Source organism: Tursiops truncatus, chromosome 8 (assembly GCF_011762595.2).
Source record: "Tursiops truncatus isolate mTurTru1 chromosome 8, mTurTru1.mat.Y, whole genome shotgun sequence".
Taxonomy (NCBI): domain Eukaryota; kingdom Metazoa; phylum Chordata; class Mammalia; order Artiodactyla; family Delphinidae; genus Tursiops; species Tursiops truncatus.
Window position 1 is genome coordinate 90,086,921 of NC_047041.1, and position 21,001 is coordinate 90,107,921.

Here is a 21,001-nt window from a genome sequence, read left to right on the forward strand (position 1 = left end):
CTAAGAGCTCATCAAGTTGGTGTCTGAGTTCTATCACATAGTAATAGGTAACCTTGGCTGAGACTTTCCTCACATATAAAATGGGAATTAATGACATTGACCTCACAGTGTTGTTGTAAGATGAAATGAGGCACTGTATACAAAATACTCAGTCCAGTGCCTGGTGTATGATGACATTTATGCTAATTGTTACTGTTACGCTCCATGCAATGACAGCCTCACGGCAGAGTCTAGATCTGCATCCCTCCCCGACGACGGCTCGCTCGGGTTGTGGGACCATACGAAAAAAATACATGGGCAAATATCTGAAGTGGCGAAGAAAGCTTCAATTACTCGAGGTTATTTCAATATAATACTGGCAAAGGTAAAATTGATTCCAATTCAAGAAATCTGTAGGGTAATTGAGCTTAGCTGCCTTCCCGGGGACATGTGAGGTGAGTGAAAAGGAGGGAAAGGTGGAGTTTTTGCTAGGTTGGCCTTATTCTGGCACGGAGATATCCTGGAGGGAGATAATGCTCTGTAACTTTGGGTGTTTGGTGGATGAAGGGGTGTAAGGAGTGAAGGAAAAAAATCAAGAAAGAGAAGATAAGAGTAACTGAGAAAGCACACTGACCATATAGAGAGTTCTCTAAATTTAGCTAAGATGAGGTCAATTGAACTATTTTTTAAAATCAAAATCATATAATTTTCTGTATTTCTGTATCCTCTTTTCAGCAGAGGAGTTGTTAATTTGCTGTCTTTCTTTCATAAAAGCCTACATTTAAATCATCTTTGGACCATCCATTTGTCTATATGGGTCTTACAAGTCAGGATTTATACATTTCATAACAGACAATACATGTGTTTAGTGTGTCATTTACTCAGATGCCATCAAGCCTTTGTTTATGGCCTTCCCTCCGACTAAAGTGTCCTTCCCCTCCTCTCACCACCAAAATCAGACTTGTACTCCAAGTCCCCCCAAAAATGCCATTTTGACACACCCAGGAAAAATTAATGACCATTTTCTCTTTCATCCCATTCTACTTAGTTGAAAAAACTGCTGGTATAATTTAAATATTTGTCTACAAGTCTGAATGCTTGCTTAAACTTTAGTTCCAGTAGTAAGCCTATAGTAGGTTCTCAGAAGTCTTTGCTTATTAGAAAATGATGTTATTCCACGTTTTGAACATCAATTACTTTTCAGATATTAGAGTTTTTTTCTCCAAATGCAATCTAAATCTCTCCTGTTGTTTCTTGAGCATGATCTTTGATGTCCTTTTTTCCACTAAAAGCATAATTTAAAGTAAAATAATTTTATCACTTTTATCCTTATCAATAAAACAAAATATTATTTAAAGAGATAAAGAGAAAAAAATTTCAGTTAGGGAAAAAGTAGAAATATCTCCTAATCCAACCACCAAGGCACAAGCACAATTCATATTTTGGTGGAAATCCTTCCATAACCCCTTCTTTCTCCCCCCAACGTGGACGCACACAAAGCAAATACAACTTAGTCCATTTTACTGGCATCAGTAAGCTTCCTATACACATCTCTTAATAAAACATTCTTTGCAGTTTGGGTCTCTGAAATATGTCTGCTGATTTCACAACTTTCTGCTACACATTCATTCCACAGGAGACCTTCCTGTTAAAAAGAGTTGAGCTAGTTTCTCCTCAGCTTAGTTCATCACCAACAAAATTGTCAGCTAAATTCTGGCCGCAGAATCCTTATTACAGCTGATTATATAAAAAGTAGATAAAGCATAGCAGGTGTTTTGGATTTTAAGTGGAACGGGCTGCATTGAAGGCACTGGAGCAATAGCTTCTTGCTTAATAATCTGAGTCCCAATGAAGTGGACAGGACAGGGCATCCACACGAGGAAGGAAATGGACAACTTAGTGAGCACACAGGGTGGGGGTTTGTGTGGCACGGGTGCAAGCATGGACCCGTGGAATCCCACAAGGGAACACTCGTCTGCATCCTTCCTCTACAATGGAAAAATCTGGCTGAAGGGAGTTAATCAACTTGTAAAGGTCTCATACACCTGAAGTAATGGAACTACAAATTCAAACCCAGGCTCCTCTGGTTCTACATTCCGTATGCTGTAAGCAAGCATTTCACACGTGGTGGCAACAGGAATGTCATATTTAGGTCTCTAACAAAGATCTCCCATAAATAATTCTACACATAGATAACTACAAGTCAAAACATTAAAAAAGACCTCATTATGCTAACAGCTAAACAATTTTAAATAAAAAATTTAGAAAGAAAAAGAAAACTGTGGCTAACATTTTTAAATAATGGCTAACATATTAAGGTGAATGTAAAATGCTCTACATGTATTATCTCATTTAATTCTCCTAGATTCCCAGAAAGTAGTTAGTACTACATGAGGGACTGCTTCCGTTTGCCCAGGTATATCCACTCTATCCATCGTTCCCTTCATCCTTATCTGTGAACTTGTGTGAACTATTAGCTCCTTTGTCCTTTGGCTGTCACTTGGGAAAAACTAGCAGAACATGGAAAGGAGGAAGGAGAGAAAGGTCAGGGTCTTTATATTCCTTGTTCCCTTTCTAAAAAGATCACAGCTGGCTGAGTCCTTGGGCAGAAGGTCTAGTTAGGCAGCGCTTTCCATACAGCTCTCTGCGATTTCAGGTTCAGATAATCACTACATTCACTCACCCTCCAGGTCCACAGGTAGTAAAAGACCACTGAGGTCACTACTAGCCCTTGCGGATTCCCTGTACACTGCCCACACCTATGTGAAGACATATTGCTGATGATACAGACTACATTGTCATCCTCATTTACAAGTAAGGAACTGATAATTCAGGGAGAGGAGATGACGTCTCCAAAGTCACAGAGGTAGCAAATGTTAGAACTCAGATTCAAACCCAGACTAATAGCAAATCACAGCCCACGCCATTCTGCTGTCTTATGCTGATTGTTCTTCCAGCCTGTAAAATCCAGATTTCAACCCTTGTTTTCTCTGAAGTCCGTGATAGCCTGATAGCCCACAGAGCAATGAAAGAAATTAAACTCCTGGATCAGTGGGGGGCAGTAGTAATATCTTTAGCCACCACAGGAGAAAGTACAACTTTATGAACCCAAGTCTAGTTAGCATAGAAAAATGCTGTAAAAACTATCTCCAAAATGTGCACAGAGTAATTCACCTCTAAAATCCACCCACTAGTGCTACTAAATATTTTCAAATGTGAAAGAGGATATTTCAAGAAATTTCCATAATCTAATATTCCAATACCAAACTAATGAATTCCTGGAGTGCCATAATGCTTCACAAATAGATAATATTGTGCAAAGTTAGAGGGAAGTAACCGAAGTCAAAGGATAACCCTATAGAATAGGAGGTCTTTGAAAGGTCATTTATATGAAAGGCATTGGTCTCCTTTCTGGGAAAAGGAGGGAAATCGTGCTATCAGTAAACCCACACTACTAGCCAATCAGTAAAATGAGGTAATAAGGTAAGGGTTTTGTTATGCTCTAATATTCAGGATTCACTCCTGTCCATAATTTAAATATTTTTATTGAAGTAGATTACAATAGTAATACAATATACAATAATCTACAATATACAAGTAGATTACAATGTTTTAGGTGTACAGCAAAGTGATTCAAATATATAATACATATATATAGACTTTTTCAGATTCTTTTCCATTCAAGATTATTACAAGATATTGAATATAGTTCCCTGTGTTATACAGTAGGTCCTTGCTGTTTATCTATTTTACATGTAGTACGTAGTCTGTATCTGATAAGCCCAAACAGAATTGGAATTGGGGATTAACCTTCCTATCCATAATGAATACGGTTTTTCATGGTCCTCTCGTGCCCGCCTCTCAACCTTCATCTTCCATTACCAATTCCATTTTGTATTCTAGGTGAATCAAGCTACTTGTAGATTTCCAAATCCATAAGTCTTAGTAACTCTGCATGTTTCTCACACTGTCCCGACTGCTTGGGTTCCCTTCTCCTCCATGCTGCCTTGTAAACTCCACTACCCTTAAAAATCTGATGCAAACTGTCATCTCCATAATAGCACTATTAAATTACAACAAACTTAGAGCTAACACAGCACACCGTGCATTCCTCATCTGCTAGATGTTGAGTGCATGCGTCACTCAACTGAGCTGGGTACTCTTTAGTATTGGGTTGTTTCCCCCTCATCTTTGCATCCCTAGAATATAGCACATGGCTCGCATTGTGGGCTCAATAAATGTGTACTGAATACATTTAGGAATGAATGATTGAAAGCTTAAAGCAGAGATCAAGGAGATTTCATCACTTAACTGAGGGAGAAACTATGAGTAACCTCAGGTATTAAGTACAATGTGGAATCTATGTAGGATTTGGAATAAATATAGGATGAATTTCTAGCAAACAAATATCATAGGATTGTCTTAGACTAGGAAGTACGTTGTGTTTACTCACCATCATCATCAAATCAACTTACTAAAAATGGTATTTCGTGGCACAGTATTTCTTTTCTCTCACTAACATCATGCCTATCACAATGATGGGCCCTTAATCCTGTACTCTCGGGGTTTCCTTCTTTGTCCATTGAAGTGGGCTGAATGGTGACTCCAAAGATATCAGGTTCTAATCCTTGGAACTTGTAAATGTTAACTTATTTGGAAAGACTCTTTGCAGGTGTGATTAACTTAAGGCTCTTGAGATGAGATCAACCTGGATTGCTGTATGGGCCCTAAATACCATCACAAGTGTCCTTTTAAAAGCGGGGTGGAGGGAGCTTTGACATACACATAGAAGAAGAGAAAGATGTGATTACGGAGGTAGAGATTAGGATAATGTGGCCACAAGTCAAGAAATGCCAGCAGCCACCAGAAGATGGAAGAGGCAAGGAACATGTTGTTCCCTAGAGCCTTTGGAGGAAGCACAGCCCTGTTGACCCATTAATTCTTGCTCAGTCAAACTGATTTTAGAAGTTTGGCCTCCAGAACTGTGAGAGAATAAATCTTTTCTATTTTAAGCTACCATGTTTGTGTTAATTTGTCACAGCAGCCATAGGAAACTAATACACCCATAAAACTAAACCTTAACTTGCCTTCAAAACTTACTCATAATTCTGGTATTTATGGTCTATCAGGCACTGTTCTAGATGCTGAGGATGAAAGAGAAAACACTTTTCTGTAAAGCTTCCCTATTTCATCCTCCTTTATCAGGTACAATTTTTATGTCTTCCTCTGTATTATCTCTGGTCCTTGTACCTAATTCCTCTGTGGTCCTTATCACCTTATATTATGATTTATTTTTAAATCTATCATTCCTTGAGAAGAAGATCAATTTTTCAGTCACTTCTCTTTCCCTAGGACATTGCACAGTGTCTGGTCGAAAGCATGTGCTCAGAAACTATTTGGTGACTTAAATTAAATTATCAGGCTTGAATAAAGTGTTTTCAAAAGAATAAAAGTTTTCTGTGTGTAAGGCAAATTAAAAATGCACACTTTCTTTTTTCTGGAAGAGGCAATATTAATGAAATTCTGGTAAACTTTCAGACATTCAAAACTGTATACAGGGGGCTTCCCTGGTGGTACAGTGGTTAAGAATCCGCCTGCCAATGCAGGGGACATGGGTTTGAGCCCTGGTCCAGGAAGATCCCACATGCCGTGGAGCACCTAAGCCCATGCGCCACAACCACTGAAGCCCGCATGTCTGGAGCCCGTGCTCCGCAGCAAGAGAAGCCACTGCAATGAGAAGCCCGCGCCCCGCAACGAAGAGTAGCCCCCGCCCACCGCAACTAGAGAAAGCCCGTGCACATCAACGAAGACCGAATGCAGCCAAAATAAATAAATAAAAATAAATAAATTTATTTAAAAAATGTATACATTGCAGAATAAATTTATATTATTGGCAAAAAAGAAGCAGGCCATTATTATCTTAAGATGTAGTAAGACATACAATTGCATGGCATGTTTTCAGTTGTTCATTGGGACCATGGCAGGGCCATTGTAAAGGTCCACAAAAAATAAATAAATAAAACAGAGTGTAAAGGACTTGGCACGAAGAATTTTTTTGAAATTTTCAATTAGAAAACAATTAGGTAGAATGGTATGATTATATTTAATGGCTGGTCTACTGAGAACCTCAGGCTGGGCTCAGAGCAGGTGAGAAGTGTGGTTCTGTAGTTTGGGAAGAGGACAATGAAGTGGGGGTTCCAATAACCCCCAATAACAAAAATAACAAACAATAACAAAAATAACCCCCAATAACCCCAATAACAAAAAGGGTTCCAATAACCATTTCATTTGATGGTGTTAGAAACCGTATTAGAAAGTCTAGATGGACAATTCCAATGGAGTGACTCTGTGCTGCAAATGAACTAACTTTGCTTTCTTTCTGAGCTTTAATTCTGGGGTAACACAAGCCAAAGGGGCTTAGTTCCTGCACTCCTGCCAACCACAGCTTGAGGGGATTCTTTGATTCATCCCTACCAACACCGTTATAGGCTGTACCTTCAAGTATACTTCACAGGCAGTTGTAGCCCCAGAAGTTCTATTCACCGTGAACCTAGGAGTTGCAAGCTTACTGGAAAGGACACTAGGAGGGTCCACATGAAGTTCCCTTATCAGGAACATATTCTACACAGATTATATGTTTATTGAGATGGTGTTTATCTTGACTTCATTGCATAGTAAACATATTGTTTTTAACTCAGTTCACTTGCGGTGGCATTAAAAGAGGACGATGAAGACTGATGGGGTTGCCTGACTCAAGTATAGGGGATGCTTAACCCCTTGGCTCCCTCCATGGCATTCCTAAAAAGTGGTTCCTTATTTTCCGTCCTCAAATGATGGGTTCTTATCAGCTTAGCGCTTTTGGAGCAGCGTATCATGGGACATATCCACTCTTCAGGTAGCTAAAGCAGATCTCTGCAGAAATGCTCTCTCCCCTTTCCCTACTCTTGCTATTCTTATATTAGGCATTGCTTGTGGTTATTATATACAGAATATAACTAATATCTCACTCTCTTTCCTCCTAAGTTGAGAAAACCACTTAAGAATTTTATGGGTTTGCAAATTAAAGCCTGATCTTTCTCACCCAATAAATTATTCCTCCTTGCACACATCCATTTCAGGCAAAAGTCACCATAAATCTGGAATTAAACAAATAAAACCATCTTCCACGTGATGACTCAAAGACTGAGAAAAGCAAGGTTCTGAGTCAGAGGAAGGATTTTAGCATTTTGTGGACAGATTTTTCTGTTTTGTTATTCAGCCTTGTGTAGGATTTAATGATCTGAATCGACTTTTTGTAAAACCCACAGATCCATCTACGCAAAGCAAAAATAAACAGACTTGTTAGAAAAGATCACAGTAATAGAAGGAACAGAGCACACGCATGTCTGCCACGGCATCGCTGCAACTGGATGATGGAGGGTCTGATATTTTTAAGGTGAGGAAGGACATGATTACCCAACATGACCCCCTGAAACTGACCACAAATGCAGTACTACCACCTTAACTGTAATATGTCACTAATTTTCTTGCCAATATGCTTGGATCTGGAATAAATATTTTACTCATTAGAAATAAACAAATATGGCTCAGTCCCTTTAATATCTCACAATGTGATGGTAGCGCTGGCACCACTGCCAACATTTTGATTATCTTTTTCCACAAGTAGGTTTAAAAAAATTCATACCTGGCATTAGTGAGTTGGTCACTATTCTATATGTTTATTCAATCATTTGCAAAAGATCATCTTGTGAACACTTACTGCAGGCCAGGTACTGTTTTAGGCACTAGGAGTGCATCAACACGCAGAGCAAACGTCCTGCATTTGTGGAGCTTATATTACAATAAACACAAAAAATAAGTGAATTATTTAGTGTTATAAGGTGATACGTTTTTGAAAAAAGCAAAAGTATGGTAAGGAAAGTGGCAAGAAGTCAAGGGCAGCAGTTGCCGTATTAAAGAGGGTAATCAAGATGAGCTTTATTGACAAGGTGAGATTTGAGTCAAGGCTTGGAAGAGGCAGGGTAATTAGCTAATCAGGTATCTGGGGGGTGTGCTCCAGGCAGGAATAGAGAAAAAGCAAAAACCTTATAGAGGAAGGATACCCAACAGGTTAACAGATCAGCTAGGAGGCCAGTCTGATTGAACTGGAGGAAGAGAGGGGGATTGCAGAATAAAAGGATATTAGAGAAATGAGGGAGACAGGTCATGAAGGCTGCGTGGATACAGCAAAGAAGAGTCATATCAAATTCATTAAACACAAATATATGCACATCAGGACTGCACCGAACCGTGCAATTTTTTCTAAGCAGGATTTGCTCTCCTTAAAGTCATTATTGGCACAAGTCACAAACATTACTTTTGGGCTCCTATACTCTTGTATCAAAAGTTTACGTATCTTGCAAAGCTTTCTGTTTACGACATCCGTAAGCAGGGGGCCGGCAAAATCGTCATCTCAACAAGAAGGAAAAATAAGCACCCTGCTTCATTCATCTCCTCACTGGGCTTTGATATGATTTTTTAAGCATACATGCTCTGCTCTATATCCAGAAAATGAGAATTAATACATGAGATTAAAAGAGAATTGCCCCTGGGGATATAAGTATACATTTAGCTGATTCACTTTGTTACACAGCAGAAACTAACACACCATCGTAAAGCAATCATACTCCAATAAAGATGTTAAAAAAAAAAAAAAGAGAGAATTGCCCCAAGTGAGTAAGCCAAGCCCAGGCACACAGGCCTGATTCTAAAGTCTCTTCAAATAAAGAAGAGTTTTTTGCTTTGCTTTGTTTTTGTTTGTTTGTTCACTTTTTTCTTAAGAGGATTAGAATAACAATACCTAGCCTTTCTGAGCGGTTGCTGTGTGCCAGATACTGTTTACACGAGTTAACGCATTTATTCCCACAATAAGCCTATGAGAAGGATACTATTACTTTTCCCCAATTTCACAGGTAAGGAAGCCGAGGCACTGAAAAAAAATTGGTCACTTGTTCAAGTTGATGCGGTTGGTAAGCAAAAGGTCTAGGATCCTCTCCCTTAGATCCAATGCGTGTCTGATTCCAAAGCACACACTCTTGGTGTCAGGCTATACCTCATCATTTAGAAACCTGGAAGGTTTGCTGGGAATTTTGAGATCCCTCTGAAAGGTACACAAAGAAGGGTCAGCTGACACCTTGGCCCCAGTATAGAGCGGGGAGTGTGCGGGGAGAAGGAAATGTAAATAAAAAGGGACTCTCACACCCAGAACAAAAGCTATCCTTGTTCCTCCCTTCCACATTCAGGCCATCAAACACTTTCAGAGGCAAATCAGTTCATTAGCATCAGAGAGCAGTTATTTTCCAATCGAAAGATGAGGAAGTAATCTAGAATTATCAAACCCTGGAATAATGCCGCAATGAAAATGATCGAACTCAGTGCACAGGAAAAACATGATCTGCAAGACCCCAGACTTCATGGAGCAAACAGAACCCTTTGAAAGAGCTAAAATTATATTCTGCGATACTTAAGAACTTGATCCTATCCATTAGAGAAGAACTGGCTTGCATGGACATTTTTTAAAAAGAAAAAGAAATATTGGACTTAGAAGCAAGATTGCTGCAATAAAAAGCTCAAGAGCTGTGCTGGATGACAGAACGGGCAAGGCCCATAAGCGAATGAGGGAGTTGAAGAAGGGAACAAAACCATTGTTCCAGAGTGCTAAGGGTCAGAGAAAAATCTGGAGAAATAGAAGCTTGGCCTAGAAGTCTCTTTTCACTGCCTCCCTAACCCTCTTGATTCCCTTCTTCAACCTGGATGTAACCACTTTTTATATACTTTTCTCATCTTTTTACTTTGCATTTGTGTCTCTGTGTATGTGCAAATTTGTTTTATAGAAATAGAATCATACTGTGTGGATATTTTCTGGAATTTTCTCTTTTCATTAATGTATGGCTAGAACTTTCAAATTTTCCTCTATGTGCTTCTGTTGGAAGACGTTTATAATAGCAGTCTTCAAAATATAAACTATGTTGGAGTAAAGATTTTTGTATGTGTTTTCCCAGTACAGATTTTTACCCATTTATTCAACATTTTTAGCAGTTTGAACTAAGAATTTCTATTCTGCATCTGGGTTGCCTGTCTAATGAACAACAGCCACACATCCAAATGGTGATTCACTCATTTTTCTCCAATTAGTCTTAAAAGGCTTGAAAAGAGGTTAATGGGATGCCTGGCTTTATTCAGCTATTTAACGAACATTGTTAAGTATAGTGCAGGTGGCTGACTCTATGGTAAGAATAAATAAAAAATAATGATACATAATATTTTCCCTCTCAGAATTCACTGTCTTGCAGAGGATACAAACACTCAGAGGACTATCAAACCATTTGCTAAGAGCTATAATAGATGTTTGTATAAGTTGCTATGGGAACACAGAGAAGGAAATTTTAGTAGTAAAGAGAGATATTAAGGGCCTGAATCAAAGAAAAGGGCATTTTATTTACTAAAAAAAAAATTGTTCCCTTTTTGAGGAAGAATCAATACAACACGGTGGCCAACCAAATGAACAGGGGAGAGAAGATGGCAAAGCTGAGCTGAAGGTGACTCAGGTGTTATCCTTGCAAAACACCTACTTGCTGCTTCCATTAATTGGGATGGAGGAAGTAAAGGCATCCTGGAACTTGCTTGCAAGGAGAAGGGAGAATTGATGATTTTAGTTTTAAACATACTGTTTCCATATGCTCTGGGTCATCTAAATGGAGCAGTAGTCCATTTTTTGCAGCAGAGCAAAATTATACCATGTGTTTCATAATTTTTACATTAAATATAACATTAAAACATTAACATAGTAAAGACTGAGAAATCCTATAGCAAAGAACTTTGCTAAACTGATTTAATGAGACTGCCTCCTGCTTATTTTTGTTTGTCTCCCTGAGTACTGTTATATCCTATAGAACAGGTTACTAGTAGAACTTTGAAAAATATTATAATACTCATATTCACACGTTAGGTAAGATTCTCTGAGGTGTATACTGTTACATCTGGATGCTTAATGAGACCCTTATCTACTCTTAAATGTACAGTGGTATTAAATACCTTTTCTGTCTTCACAGGATTCTTATGGGCATGTCAGTGAAACCAACAGGTGTAAGATACCTTTCAGTTAAAATCATGGCCATGAACATTTGGGGTCACCTACGAAAAATCCTGACTATGAAAGTTGACGTTTTTGAAATGCTGTGTCAAAACCTGACTTTACATTGCATTGCTAGCTGTGCCCCAAATGCTTGATCTGTGTGGAGTCTAATACAGTACATCTTATGTGAGTGTAAGAAAATAACCAGTGTCTTTCCGCTGTTGCAGAGGGAATTGCTAATTTAGAGTAATGATGTCTTAGGTTTTCAACCCAGCAGGGCTGCCTGAGTGTCAGAGAACTCATTAGCATCAAACACCACCTTTCATCCTGTTAGTCTGTGAGGACAGCAGACCGTGGTCAGTCCTCTGTCCCCACACCCACTTCTGCTGACCCTTGGCTCACCGTCAGCCTGAGCTTTGATCAGACACTGCATGTACCTGAGGCCTCCTGTGTGATTTGTGTGGGGTGTACCCACTCCCTACCATGGCTGCTGGCGGCCACTCAGCCCCCAGAACGGAGCTCTTCTCTCTCAGTGTGGGTGCCTGTCCTCCTAGGTGGCCAGGTAGCCCCATCAGGGGCCAGACTGGAGCGGCCTGTGTGTCATGCCTGCAGGTGGTTCCTGATCAAGAAGCGACAGAGGGGCCGGTGTGGGACAGCCGAGCAGCCCACAGCTTTCCCCTTAGTTAGGAAGATGTCCATGGAGGGAAGAGGGACAACCAGTACAGGATGCCTATGCCTTTGGCTGCCATCTCAGGGACTCGGTCACTGAGCCAGCAGCCAGCTGCACTTGGATCTGAGGTCAGAGGTTAGAAGTCAGAGGCTCATGTGACAAGAAACCACAGGGCAGACCAGGAGCCAAACATACCCCTGGGTGGGTCAGCCCGGGACCAAAAGAATGAAAGGACTCAAGATAACAGAGCTTGAGGCCAGGGTCTTCACCAGGGGTTGACATAGGTTCTTCCTGGAACTGAGACCCTGAGTGTTACAACCACAGATGTCCCTTGTCAGGGAGTCAGCATGCTTCCAGGACAGGATCAGAAAAATGTGTGAAGTCCCAACACTCCTGTTTCCAGGCCAGAGACCAGACCTGTCAGGGAAGGATCTGCACAGGAATCTGCACAGGTCATTTAAGTCTCAGCGTTGGAGGCTGCAGGGCTCTCACCAATGGTGGTCTCACCAAGGAGACTTTAATGCCCTGCTCCTGATACTACACGATAAAGAGTCAGGGTAATATCCTTGGCTTCTCATGACCCCCACGCCACCTTTGTCTACTCTGCATCTCGCGAGACAGGAGACTTACATGATTGTTAGACTGGGGAAGAATAAAATATTCAGTCTTTTCCCTTTGGGAGCAGGCGTTCCTCTGCCCCTCCATGTGGTCAGCTTCCCCAGCCAGCGATGTCTTTAACTGGATGATAAGTCTATCCAATGTGGGGTTGGGTTAACACCACCTATTGGGCTCTCAGGCTAAGATATGCTCCCTAATCTTGTCTTTACCACCAGTGAAGACATGATTCCTCCACAGGCCTTAGTATTTTCTATTTTTGACTTATTTCTCAATTAGTCTAGAACCCAGGCAGGGAAGAGGGATATTATTTATTGAACCCTGACGGGGTTCAGGACAGGCTGCCCCCAAATATGCCACTTCAGCATATTGATTATTTTGAATGAAATTTACTTAAGGAGCAGTTGGTACGAAAAGGACACTCTGACCCTCCTCTGTCCCCTTGAAAACAGAAAATCAGTCTCCCATGTGAAAGGTACTCTCCCTGTACCAGGCAGTAGAGAGACATCACCAGAGACAGGGAATTCAAGGCTGAGAAGGCTATGTCAACAAACCTGTTACTTCTTTACTAATTTACTACCCCAAACCCAAATTTCTTTGTCTTGTCCTCACATAAATTCCTCACAAATTTACGGTTTGTCTAAAAGGTATGAAAACTGCCTGCTTTGGTCACTCTGAGTATCGGACCTCTATGACCTCCTGTGTATATGAAATTGAAATGTATTCTTCTCTTATCAATCTGTCCTATGTTAATTTAACGATTACGCCAGCCACAAAACCAAGAAGGGATAAAGGAAAAGTCTTCCTCCCCTATAATCCCCTCAACAATTCCCATGGTTTATTAATGATTCAGGGATGTTGTTCTGTGGAGGACCTCACAGACTTTGGGGCTAGATCCGGGAGGTGACACTTCCTTTGTGCCAAGTAATGCCCTCAACATGTTACACACAATACATCTTATTTCATCCTCACAACTTACAGATGAGGGTAAACATTATTAATATTGCCATTTCAGAAGAACCTGAGGCTCAGAGAGTTTCAATAACTTGTACCATGTCAGGCAGCTTCTGAATTCCTTGCTCCACTGCCCAGGCTCTGCCCCATGGGTTACTTGGAATTTCTATGGAAACCAAATGACGGTCCTTTTCTTCCTGCCATATTTAATACAGCTCAGTTTAGCTCAAACTTGGAGGAGAATGGATGTCTGGTAGTTTGGATAGCCTGATGGCTACTAATGAAGCTTCCAAAGTTTCTCTTGCTTTGTATCCAGTTTCTAGCTTTGTCAGCTTGGACAAATGATATATGGACTTTAAGTGTCCATTTATTTATCCAAAGATCAGCAAAATCATAGTCCTTACCTCTTGGAGTGAAATGAGATGTTGCATATAAAGTGTTTAGCACAGAACCTGGAACACAGAAAGTACTTAATGAATCTATTTGGTCCTCAAAGTCTGATGGGAAAGCCACACATGTTTAACTATGTTTTCCCTAGTCCCTAGAGTAGACTGCACCACTGTTCCTTAGAATGAGCAAGTGCATGGTGAAAATACTTAGTTTATGTATCATGCCAATGTTACTGCTTAATACATAATACATACATACCTTGGCCACAGAATCACTTGTAATCATACCTTTAAACTTCATGCTATAGTGCCCAACACAATGCACATGGAATTGTCATTGGTGGGTGGGTATGCTTCCATAAAATAAAAATTAGATTTTTATTTTCAGTAAACTCACTTACTCAAAGGTGCCTATAATTTGTGCCTTCTGCTAGAAATGCTCTCTTTTCTGAGCCCCACTGCTCTTTCTCCTAACTCCCCTACTCTGCCTTCATATCCCAGATTGAAAATACTTCAAGGAGGCTATCCCTGAACATTGGGCCCCCAGTCCCCTTGCTATAGGCCCACCCAGCACGTTTTCCTTTCATCTTTGTGTCTTCATAATAATTTGTGAGCCAAACAGGACTGGAGTTATGTCTGTCTTCTCTGTTACTGTTTTCCTAGAATCTAGCACAGTTCTGGGGAGATAATATCTGTCAAGTTGAGTTGATTGAATATGGTCCATGTTATGTCAGAGAAATGAAGGCAAACCAACATATGTATGACACTTCCCTTACGCCAGGCATTTAACAGACACAATTGCAACTCACCCTTAACAATGCCATGTGATGCCCAATATTACCCATACCACCACACCCCCTAAAATACTGAAGCTTAGAGTGGTTAAATATCATGCCCCAAATTTATCAATTGCTTACTAGAAATTGAATTCATAGCCTGGTATATTTTACTACAATGCCATCACTTTTATTACTATATGGATGGATACAGCAAAACCAATGAGGTACATTTTGCTTTGATAGATAGATGGATAGATAGATAGATAGATGACACAGATTTTTTTCTGGAACAAAATATGTAACTAAAACACATCAATAGCAATGTCACTTTATGTCACCCAAATTTTACTAGATCTTTCAAACAGCCAAGTGCACAAAGTTGTTGGCATGCTTGGGTTGAAAACGAAACCCTTTCCCAGCACTACAACCCAACACAGAAGGTTAATTTTTCTGCTGATTCCTCTGGGCAGGTGGTAGCTGCTGACGGTGCTTTCCCTTTTGGACAACGACTGTGATGATGCACCTGAACATCTCATTCATTTGCACAGAGAACACAGGCCGCCTCCAGTGCCAGTGGATCTGCACATTTCATTATCAAATAATGTAGCAGGAAATGGAAAACATTTACTCTACCACCTAATTCATACCCCTCCTCCCTGGGATGTGTTGACTCCATGCTTTGCTCAGTCTGGCTTAAGCAAATCAACTGTGGGGAACTGCTCCATCACTTAATCAGTTCCACAACTGGAAACACTTTTCTGACACTCACATCTAATTAACAGTAATAATAAACCTAATGTGATGGTACTGATACTTTGGCCAAAATAGAGAATAGTGTCACCAAATTAAGCTAGGCAGAAGCTTCCTACTACCTGCCCATCTCTCATCTCAATGACCGCCAATAAAAAAATCACGAGCCACATACTACCCAGTTGTGATGCACGCCTGCAATGACTTTGCATAATGGATAGCAAAATTGAAATAAGCGCTAATTATGTACTGAATGGGATCTGGAGAGGTGTTTCAAGTAATTTGACTGGCTAATCAACAGAGATTATTTCTCAGCTATGAGTGTACATACCAGATACTACCTGTTAAAAATGCAAATCAAGATAGTGAGTGGTTAGGACAACGGCCCCAAGGGACACAGACAACAGGCCAGCATGGTGGTTCTGTGGTTGTTTGATAGTCTGGGGACAACATGCTTATATGGCTAGCATTTACTGACCACCTATATGACTGTTCTAAGATCTCCACATAGTTTAGCTAATTTAATCTATGCAATCCTATATTAAAAGAAAAGATATCAAAAGCACACAGGGTTTAAGGAAGTTGGCTAACAGCTTACTACATCTGATGAACAGTAAAATCCAGAATTGACCCAAGATGCTTGCTTCCAAAATCTAGGCTCTCCATCATTAAGTTAAGCTACCTTTCTCCATCTGTAAGTGTTTATGGCTGAATTTATACAGTAGACACTCTCAGATTTTTATAAGAGTAAAGTTGCCATCTAAGAATTGTTTCTAATCTCCAAGATCAACTTCATTATAACTTTGATTCTGGGAATCATCATCAACCAAATGACTAACGTAAAATGAAGATAGGATAGGCCCTTGCAATTGGCTGCCATTTGACCCAGAAATACGTGAATCCAAATGTAACATGCTTAGAAGATTGAGGGAAATGTTCAATAATACATCTAAGTTCTTTAGTTTCAGAATTGAAATGCCTAAGAAAATCACTAAGATTTATTTTCAATTGGCTACCGTTCAGTGGGGTAGTTCATGGTAAAACCATTGGCAGAAATGCCCTCTAGCAGTTGTCTAAAGCAGAAAAATCTCGGTGTAGGCCAAAAAGTCAATGGCTGTCATAAAAGTTAAATCACTTCTTTCATCACTACAAATCCCAGATCACTGTTGGAGCAAAGTACCAGTGGAGCCAGACCTACCAGTTCCATATGACAATGCTCTATGCTGGTATTTTACATACATGATCACTCGTCCTCATGAGGACATTATGAAGGAGTTTTATTATCTCTATTTTACAAATAAGAAAATGCACTCTGAGATATTAAGTAACTTGCTCAGAGTTACACAGAGTGTAAGAATCAAAGTTAAAACTCAAATCTAGGTTGTCTTAAAGTTCTTAAACCTTTCTCAAAAGTTTTCCAAGCCTTGCTTATAAATATTCTCATAACATCTCCAGATTAAGAAAATATAAAATTTTTCAATGTATCCCTTATGCCATTTCTCCTTAATTCCTTAACATCTTTCCAGCATTGAGGGCAAGCAATTAAAAAAAGGAGCCTCAAATTAAAACACAGCCTAGATCATTGCTACTGAGTCTGCCTTTTCTTCAAAGAGTTCTATCCCATGACTAGTTCATTTAGTTCATCCACATGTAATTGCACACCAATCCATAGGAGCCCACTGGTATCCTAAAATACTATAGTCCAATCACCCAATCACACAGCTGCCCCACAGGGCAATTCTATAACATATGCTGCACAGGAATACAGAACAAAAGTAAATATTAAGGGATTATATTGTAAAAATGAGGCAGACTCTCTAGTTAGAATATTTGGCTGTATAATATTTTATTAACTATAATTCAATTTGCTCTATTATATACCATGGTGAAAAAATCCTTTGGCATGATTTTTAAAAATTAAAAATAAATTCTATTCAACACTGAAAGCACTGAAGTTATAGTAATAAATAGGACAAGATCATTGCCGCAGAGACTCAGACAGCAATTGAAAAGTAGTAAGTTTTATTACTTTTTATGTGACAAAAGTAAGTAAGTAGTACACACTTCAATGTCTTCATTTCAATTCCATCTTAAGATGAATATAGGAAAATCATGATTAGGTATTTAATGGAAAATAAATCACTAGATTAGACCTGAGAACATTTTTCTCAGTTCATTCATAGATGGTCAGATAGAAGACATTTTTCTCTTACTATAGTATGAGGTAATTCTGTCCCACGAAAAATATATACACCTACCCAAAAGTGGGATCATTTCTGAAAAAAAAAAATATGATAAAGAATATACTTTACCTGGGTGATCTCAACCATTCTCGTAGCTTCAAATATCACATACACTCCTGACTCCTTAACTGACAGCAAGTCTCAGATTTGGGGTTTAATTTCCAAATCCATTCATACACTAGATATTTTAATTTGCATACCCTCAAGTAAGTCAAACTCTACACAGTAAAAAATTCTAAATGAAATTGCAAGAAAATAGTTTTTATTAAAACTTAAGCAGGTGGGTTTACTTAATTACAGTTATCAGGTGATCTAGTCTAGATGCTTCTGGACTTGATTATCACAGGTAGGCTGAAAGGCCACCTATGTGCTGCCTTCCTGTTCTCATTTATGTCACTAAGAAAACCACTGAATGACCCCCAGGCCAGCTCCTGGGCACTCCATTATGTCCAATTCCAACCAACACTCCCCTGAGGTACGATAAGCTGCCCTTTTACTACCTACAGCTCATCCAGACCTGCCACACAGAGGCAGAGGTAGATGCCAAAACAGCAACATCAGGAACAAGACATGAACAAGTACAGCTATTCTGAGATGACTCAGATTAGCCTGGTGTTAATAAAGGAGTGGGGACCTGGTGCACAGCCTGACTCGCTATCTGGAAACATAATTTGGAGAAATACTCAATGTGCCAAGTTACAAAATATGCGATTTTGCATTCATGTTCTTAATCAAAAAGTCTGAATGCCATTAAATCAATTTTCATGATCCGAAATTAAATTTCTATCTTATCTTGAATTGTACATACAACTCTAGTAAACCCATAAAACATGGCCTGTAATCTGCTTTCCTGACCTTTATAGATCGCAAGGCCATTTGCTCCTGAGGCAGCTGCTGATTCCCCAGGACTGACCACAATCACAAAGCCATTCTGAGAAGGTTCAAGCCCATCTCTTTCCTTCAAAAGTCACTTCTGCAGAGAGACCCTCCCTGACAAGGCTCAGTGCCCAACACATCCATCCCTGGGTCCCCGTGGCAACAATATCAGATTCTTCCCATTGTGTGCTCACATGGTCCCTGGAGGTTTTCTTTATTCTTTCCCAGCTCTTCCCCATTTGTTTTTCATCCACAGATTATTTCTGTGTTTATCTCATTAAAACCCCTCTCCTCCTCCAATCAGGATGTAAGCTTCATGCCTATAAGGACTAATTCTGTTGTTTTTTTTCCTTATATACTATTACATTCCTCGAACCTCACACAAGATATGGACTGAAAGGTGATTGATTCAATATACGAATAGTTTCTATCACTGTGTGTTTCTATCAGTCCAAGAGAATTAAGAATGTTCAGGAAAGTAAAATCATAAACTTGCATAATACAGAAGCTGAAGGGGCCCTGAAAATTGTTTCTTTGAACTTCTCCATTTTATACATAAAGAGACTGAAGCCAAAATACTGACTTGGGTCCAGAAACCCAAGTTCCCTCAGCTAGTTAGCGGCAGAAGCTAGACATCTGGGATGCAGTTCCAGTGGGTTTTCTTAGAAAGCATTCTGCTCTCTGATATGTGTGAAACACATGTGGTTTCTAAAACTCTTCTAAGTAGAATAGTCTCCTAGGCACCATTTTGAATTGATTTTAAATGATCTTGTGAGGCCAACTGGGAAAATCAGCTCCTTCTATGAGAAACACTGAAAATGTAAACTAATTTGGAACCATAACGAAGCTTTGGCTTTACTGTGCGATGATTGTATAGGACTGACTCACAGCTCTTTCTGGACTAGAGAACAGGACTTATTTGAAATGTGAAAGTTATGGGTTTCAAAACTACCAATTCCACAATTCCATCTCTGGAGGGAGGAGATCAATTTAATTTTAAATGAAAGCTAACCTGAAATTTGGTGAACATTAACAATTCCAGCCTCATCAGTTACAGCTCTTCTACATTTACTCTACCCATCAGCCTCATTAAATGATGCTTTGTAATCCTTAAAATGGATCAACCATATGTGATTCTAGATCTTCTGCACATGCTGCATTTTACCTGAAATTTCTACCTGAAATGATTGTGCTACTTTTGTTTGTCTACGTAGCTCACACTCATCCTTCAAAACCCAAGTTGAAAATCACTTTGTAGTAAAGAGCTTCCTGCTTTCTCAAGACAGAACTAGTGTCTCTCCGACTTCAGTGCATGGCCTAAAGTTGAATGTTTATTTTTATTTAATAGTCATGCCACAGGACTTTTCAACAGTCTCACGAAATGAACCAAACCAATATAAACGAGTAATATAAGGACAGTCTATTCTCAGAAAATGTTCAAATTTTAAAATTCATAATTTTTGAGATAAATATTCCTCTGATATCATAACCCTTTGCATGTGCAAATGCACATAAATTACGTGTTATGATAAATGACCATTAATGTTAAACTATAGGATACCTGAGCATCGTGTCAATATTCTTTATTCTACAGCAGATGACAAACAAAATCACATTAACTATTTTGCTGTGTTTACGGTAGGGACACACACACACAGTGATTCTGAAAGAACAGGCAAATAAACTTATCATAATTGCAACATCATAATGGAGCTCATTTTGTGGACTGAGCTTATCAAGTAATTTGTGTATGAGCTTTGCAATATGCATAAGCTTATCACTTAAGGTCCCTTCAAAATAATTAAATGGGAATAATAGTTTATCTCCAGTTAAAATTCTAGACTTTATTTCCTGGCTACTGAGTCAAGTGACAGAATAAAATAAAAATGCAAATACACTCTCTTGTAGAAGCCACAGAGCTAAAAGTAGTAGATCATTAAGTTTTTTTATCCCTGGAGATGGAATATATAATTTCTCTTGTAACTGGTCTAGCTACTGGTATAAGAAGAATAGTAAATCAATCAATGTGTAGGTATTGCTCTTACTGTTCTGGACTCTCCAATGCAGGGTGGTTGCCTGGAATCAAATTTGTTTTGGGTAATTTTTTCTCCTTTGTTTTTCAAAATTGTGTCATACAGTTCTCCCTCATAATGCATTTTTTATACCAACTAAGTGAGGCTATTCTCTGATATGCCCAACTGCTTTTTGTCATAGAATGCACACTCCCAGGGTGATTCGCATCAACAACGACTTAAATTATTATCTCTATCGTAATGCTTCCCAGATCTATGTATCCTGGGCTTAGACCTTCTCTTGAGCTCCGATTTTAAACAACTGTCTACCTATACCTAGACTTGGATTTTGGACAGGCCTCTCAAACCCAACATATCTAAAACTGAACTAATTCTCTCTCATAGTCCTAAAGACTATACTCTCTCTTCAAGGTTCTGTATCCTGCTGAGTTCATGCAGTTATACAAGCCAGAAATTTGAGAATCTCATTAATGTCTTTCTTCTTATTTCATATTCTTATATCTTACCAGTCACCAAATTCTGTTGGTCCTACTGCCCAAATATATTTTGAATCTGCCCCTCCCCCCCTTTTTTTCTATTCCCACGATGGATACCTGAGGT

The 21,001-nt window shown here is 39.3% G+C and overlaps 1 long non-coding RNA gene across 1 annotated transcript; it reads right to left on the reverse strand.

Moving 5' to 3' along the window:
* Positions 1-1,206: 1,206 nt before the first annotated feature.
* LOC141279276 (uncharacterized) lies at positions 1,207-18,428 on the reverse strand. Its single transcript, XR_012333248.1, has 3 exons — positions 18,348-18,428; positions 13,736-13,783; positions 1,207-1,264 (listed from the first exon to the last, which is right to left on the reverse strand). It is a non-coding gene; the product is annotated as an uncharacterized lncRNA (long non-coding RNA).
* Between the last annotated feature and the right edge of the window lie 2,573 nt (positions 18,429-21,001).